Source organism: Dreissena polymorpha, chromosome 2, assembly GCF_020536995.1.
Source record: "Dreissena polymorpha isolate Duluth1 chromosome 2, UMN_Dpol_1.0, whole genome shotgun sequence".
Lineage (NCBI taxonomy): Eukaryota > Metazoa > Mollusca > Bivalvia > Myida > Dreissenidae > Dreissena > Dreissena polymorpha.
Window position 1 is genome coordinate 151,924,427 of NC_068356.1, and position 6,901 is coordinate 151,931,327.

Sequence of the window (6,901 nt, forward strand, 5' to 3'; positions counted from 1 at the left end):
CATTTTATTAGTAGATGTTTGCTATGTCTATATTTTTTAAGTTATGTTTCTTGCACTTTTTCACCAAATTGATCTCAACTTCAGAATAACCTTAAAACTGCCATTTTCATATGTTATTTAGATGAGTTAGTTTAGAAGGGGTGCTTGGAATGGTGATATTGAAACCTTAAATACGCAAGCTGGCACAATCAATTCACAACGAATCTATATTTCTGCATTTCATCCAAATATGAACTTTCGTGAAAATACGTCCTATTTGCATGTACACCGTCTGCGTATATGCGTAATTTGGCATGGCTTATATGACATTATATCGGCCGATAAAAAGCAAAAATATTTAATAAAATTAGTATAATTACAACGCACATATATTAGATTAACGTTTAAAACTATTTCACAACGGACTTTTATACGATTTTGTAAGACTATGCGATCAGTGTCGATTTTAGTTGCATGGCTCCCCGTTTTGTTACTGATATTTATCTAAACTCCTGACATTTACATTAACATTGAATTGGAAAACAAATGGATGCGATCGCGAGTTTCTTGGTGTATACAATATTGAATAATGTCTCTGCCGCTGTATAATAAAGATAACTTCACTATAAGGCTTATTCAAAACAAAAATATATTTAAAAGTGTATACGGCGTTAATATTTATTGTGGAAATATAGATCAACAATTCACATTTTTTAACATGTTCACTCACTGATCAAGTGTTGTTGTTATATATATGATTGTATGTTTTGTATGGGTAAAAATTCGATAAATTGTAAAAGTCACATTATCCATACACAGTAAATGGTGCAAAACGTCCGCCATCACAATGGCTCTGGTAGACATTCTAGAAGATACTGAGTTTTGTTAAATACAAATGCGTTAGTTATAGTATATAAGATTTATGTTCCAGCACCGTTGGCAAGTTACCAGTGACAACACATGAAAGGGGAAAGATCGATACTGCCAGCGGTTAATATGAATTTGAAGTGTTGTCTACCTCAAGGGAAATGTTTTTACTAAATGCATCATCGCACTCTATAAGTAGTGAAGATAAATTCTACAGATTAGGAACATGGCAATCGTTTCAGTTGAGCAGGTGGCAGACTTATTTTCCCATGTAGGAAATTATTTAAATTAATCTGTGCAAACTTCTAGAAATTGTGTGGGGGCAACGCGCACACTTCTTGTTCAACAATCCAGTGAATATTCTCCATAATTGACTTTGGAAATCTTGATGTTTAATCATTAGAATTCAAATTTATTAAATGTACACAGCAGTTTCTCCAAATTTCTCCTTTTATATTTTTAAAAGTTAAATCACAGTTAAGAAGTGCATACGTTACTTTGCTTGACATCAGAATCTTATTTTAATACATTTTAAAAGTTACATTACAGTTACGATTTCCATAACGTTTCACATACAAAACACTTTCGAAGTGCTGTATTATAACTATGTTTAAAATGTGACCATTGGTCTGTGTAATTGTCGATTTCTGTCCTTTTTTAATGAACTTAGATTATAGTAAAATCTCAATTTACCTAAACTCAAATAAAAATTATGAATCGCTTTGTTTTAATACTTTTACAATTTTAACATAATGTGTCGAATCGTTGGCAATATCAGAATCAAAGAAACACTTGAATAACTTCTAAGTGAAGCCGACAATATTTACACTTTTCATTTCTTACACACTTTTTTATTGAACTTATTTGCGTTGTACGACTTTTGGCCGTATTTTGTTATACTAATTTATCTATAACAAAAACCGACTACGACACATATATATTTGTTTTCGATTCGAGTAACACTTTTAATCTAATATAAGTAGATGCCCCGTAAAATATTAACAAAATCATTGTAGCTTGTTTTTTTCAAATGACATTTCACAGAAAAAAGGCTTTATAATAACTGTAATATCAGACATATAACGCGGATACATCATATACATGTTCCGTTCTCCGCCCACTCATCGTTCATAATAATTAGTGTTCATTTGTGACTGATAAATGATGTTATATTATACTTAGTAACTTGATTGGACATTTGCATTCCAGTAAAAGCACTGATTTCTATTGAGTTATTGTCGTTTTATAATAAAAGAAAAAGATATAAAATTTATTTGAAAAATGAATACAGTAAGTGTAATTTTTTTAGAAACAAATTTGTTATCAATTGTAACGCTGATGCGAGCAATAATATATGGCGCTTTTAAATAATTATATAACCCACAGCAAACATTTCACAAGTTCAGAAAACAAGGTATAAACAATGTCTTACGAAGAAATGTAACAAACTGTTCCGCATAATGATATTGAATCTAAATTAGAGACATTTGTTTTAATTAAGCAACATTCTTGTAAGTTTCTATACATTCATCACAAAATTATTTATTATCGACTTAAAACATTTGATGTCCGATGAATTAATAATTAGAGTGTCCCGATTTCTTCTCGTGTTGTTCTGAATGTGTTTATCAGACAAAGAACGTAACTTGCACATAAAGCATGTTATTTAGAAAAAAACACGCATACGGGTATGAAATTTGCACAAGAAGCAAGCATTCGCGCATTATAATTGATATAACACATAGTTTGGAATAATGTTAACACAAAACGCATTTTTCATAGGCGCGTTATGTATTGTTCACGATACAGTGTAAGGAGTTGTGTGACAAATATTATATGGAAGGACGCCCTCAGTAACAAGCACTTATCAAAACCTTTGATGCAAGGCAATTTAATAAGTTCAAATTTATTCGTTGTATTCAACAATTAGTGGAATTTATAAACAGAAGGCCTAATAGAATAACATTTCCTTAGGCAGTATGTGTTATTTTATAGGTTAAACCTTTACCACTTAGATACGTATTTAATAAATGGCAGAAAAATATGCAGGTAAAAAGGCACCTATTTTGTGAAAAAGCAAAATAAAGATAAAGGAATTGTTTTGACCAATTACGAAAAAGAAACTTTTTATATAAAAATTGATTACACTTGAGTTTATCTAAAAATTGATTAAATATGCATACAAATGTATCTAAAATATAATATATTTGTAGGAAGATATACATAAACTATTTCCTAACCTGTTGTTCCAATTGAGTATTCTAGTATTGCGAATTCGACCAATATAATTGCAGCAAATGTCCGGCGTACATCAAACCTGCACACGTTCATGCTGTTAGTTAAGCTTTTTATCCGTCCGCTCGATGAAGTTGCTGAAGTCGACTGCGTAAGAAAGGCAGCAACGTATGTTCGCATCATCCTCAAAATCAATACGCACCTCTGAATTATATATCATGTTCTGCATTTACAATTTAATAACCTATCACGCGTCACATATTTGCATTTATCTTTTCACTTCTATCGTATCATTTCGTGTAAGTTTAATTTCCCGTATCTGTCTCATTCATTTATAATTTAAATGCTTACTCTTCCATGTATTGATGTTTCTTTCATTCACCATCAAACCATGTATTTTTATATTAATATTATAAAACCAGATATGCAACACATTGTCTAGTCACGGAAAATATGAGGGTATATTAAAATCCATCAAGGCATACTACTTGTTACAAAGCGGAAACGAACAGTATGAAATGTGACCTCGAAATATGACCCGCACCTTTCACCAAAGGAGTTGACACATCGTTTGGTCATGGACAATAATAACTGCAAGCTATAGTAAACCACCCAAGGGATGTTAAAGTTGTAGGGAAGACATGCCACCCGACACCTCCAACACAAAAACGTTCATGCAACTACTCCTTCGGTGGAATTCTTAAATCAAAGTACTGACAGTACAGGTGTGACGATGCTTTTGAAGAGGATGGATATAAAACCATCAATTAAAGTTTATCTACATTACCACAATTGTCTATGTGGGTACGACAATTTTGGGTACGAAAACAAACGGGTACGAACATTTTGGGTACAAAAATTATGAAACAAAAATATTGGGTACGAAAAAAATTGTTACGAAAAATAATTTGGGTACGACGAAAAATTGGGTACGGACACAAATTTGGGTACGAAAAAAAAGTTGGTTACGAAAAACCATAGGGTACGAAGAAAATTGGGTACGAAAAAAAAATGGGGGGGGGTACAGGGAAATATTGTACCCGTGGGGAACTTGACCCATTCAGCGAAACTGGCAGGCGGGTTACATTCTTGATCAAATATAACAAGAAATATCTTTAAAAAGATATTCGACGTGTATTTTCTGTACCACTTATCTTAAAAAACGTTCTGTTACAGTAAAATGTTTGTGGGTTATAACATTACGTTACGTAGCAGATATATTCAAAACTTGACATGCGCTTTAATTACACCATGCTCTTTAATTTCGCGTGTATATCATACCAAACTTTATATTTCGTTGTTTCCTACGTTGTACCATACTCGCTCTAACGTTTACATATGGCAGGTTCGAAATAATTCGTTTTCTTTACAATCATAATCCCGTTTAACGTTAATTATACACGTTTTCATTCGCAATTTATTCACAAAATCACGACAAATGTCAAATACAATACAAAACATGCATAGTTGTTTCATTGATCTATAAACATATAATGGATTAAATATAACTGATTTAAAATTAACGTTTTCAAACTATTATTAAACTTTTTCCCCAGAATATGCTGTCCTATTTATAGCTGAGATTCCTTTACCTTTATCACTGATAATTAGTGAGGTATGACGATTAGAATTAAACAAACTTCTCTTAAAGAAAAACCTGCATGAACATGCTTTTTGAGTATGTGTTCCGATAATATACAAGCCATTTTACAGAAAATTGACATTAATGTGAATATAAAATTAATTTTAAAAAATAGCCGACAACAAATGATTTAGCGTTACATTTCCCGGGTACGGTAGAAAAATCTAGCTTTCTCAATCGGACTGGCTCGGTCTTTTACATAGGTCGCAATAGTGAAGACTTTTTTCATGGTATGATAACAGACGAGCCGCTTCGCAGCATCGTCAAAACGTAGCAAAACTTGTACTTCAGTCACAAATAAAGACCGATCACGGTCGGATCAGCGGACGGCATATTTTTACGCTCATTTGGCTAGCTCCCGGCCAATGATCGCACGGACATCGGTTCAGTTTGTAGCATCGGGCGGCCTCCGGATTAATTTTAAGTCTCACTTAAAAGTTTACCCGACGTCGGTCGCGGAATGGAATCGAATTGGGATCGATAAAAGATCGGACGATCAACGCCCGGTGTGTAGCGGCAAAATCAAGGAATTTCCCAGGGATATACATGTATACATCGACTGGAGACCGTCTGGTGGCCAGAGGGCCTCCGCACGATGACGGACGGACGCCGGACGGAGCTCGTCATGAATCACGTACCACGAATCCGATGTTTGGTGATCACCGTGAAATAATCGTGCGTTGATCGTCCTATCTTCTTTCCATCTCAACTCGATTTATTCCCTTCCCCGACATGGGATATGATACTGAATTGATGTTAGCGCATTGTACTTTTAGCATGTGATACTACATGGACGTAAGCCCGACATAAATGTTGTTCAGTTTTGTGTTGTAAATTGGGTCAAACAACGTTCGCAGATTGTTATGGTGTTATTGTTGTTTGCTTAGACAAAATCATTACCGGTAAGCATCATCCAAGTAATGCAGTAAACACAAAATGTATACAAACTCCTAACACACTATGTTGTTCTGTTCTGCTATCACAAAGTGGTCGGTCAATTATCCATGTCGTACGATCTTGAAAAATACCATTTTACATTTAAGAAAATTCACTCTTAACCCATGAGACTCGGCTTATTGTGCAAACAGATGTCAAACAATTCATTATATTTTTAGGGATGGAAACGGTTAATCGGTTAACCGGTTATCCATTTCTTAAGGAGGTTAACCGATTACAAAATTAATATTCGGTTACTCTTGCAGAAAACGCATTTTTTTATGAACGCAATAAATGCTCAAATCGTTAGTTTTTTTTTTACTTCATTTCACTGTATTGGCTAATCCGCTGATCTGATCGCAAATTATCGGCAATTACCACCAAGTGATGCCCCCGTTTGGATCAAAATCGATTAGAGTTGTAAAGCATCGGGGTGCAGCGGATTAATGAGCAGGCACACGAGCAATTAGCACCTACTCTGCAGTGTGTTTGTTTAGCACTTTACATTCTATTGAGGTTTGAAAACCACTTTTTCCGTTGCAAAATATATTAACGCGAATTGACAATTGTTATTAATCAGCAAACAGTTAATGCACGTAATTAATAAAGGATAGTGGGTGTTAATAAAACACAACATAATTACAATTTTGCACTAGCTTTTATTGATCAAGATGTTGAACAATAGTCATGACACGAAGCTAATATTACAACAAAGAAAAATCACAGTTTACCGACAAGCATATAAAAATGTCGGATATGACTTTCGGAAATGACTAATTATTAGATTCAAAATGTATAATATTGAATTTAGAATTTGAATTCACAATTTTGCTGACCAACAAAATTTGTAAAGAAACAGTATTTAATTTATAAAATGGTTGACGTACTCCCGCTTAAACCACTCGACCATCCATACTCATGCTATGAGCGGTTGTAGTTTTAACCTATATAAGCAATCCTCGTAGTTTCCCAAAATATAGCGACAACAACAGAACTTTCCAAATTATTCAATCGTTTCGCGTTGCAACGCTTTATAATTTTCAGGTTTTCAAATCGTCAAAAGATGCATATAATGGATATTTTAGAGCATGGTCAGTATTACTATTTCCACATAAATACCAACTAAAACGCAACTTTACGAATTTGAAACAACTTTTTTCAATTTTGTCAATTTACCAAAACATGAAAAGGCCACTTCATTTTTCATCACTAGTTAACCAGTTATCAATTATATATGTTTTA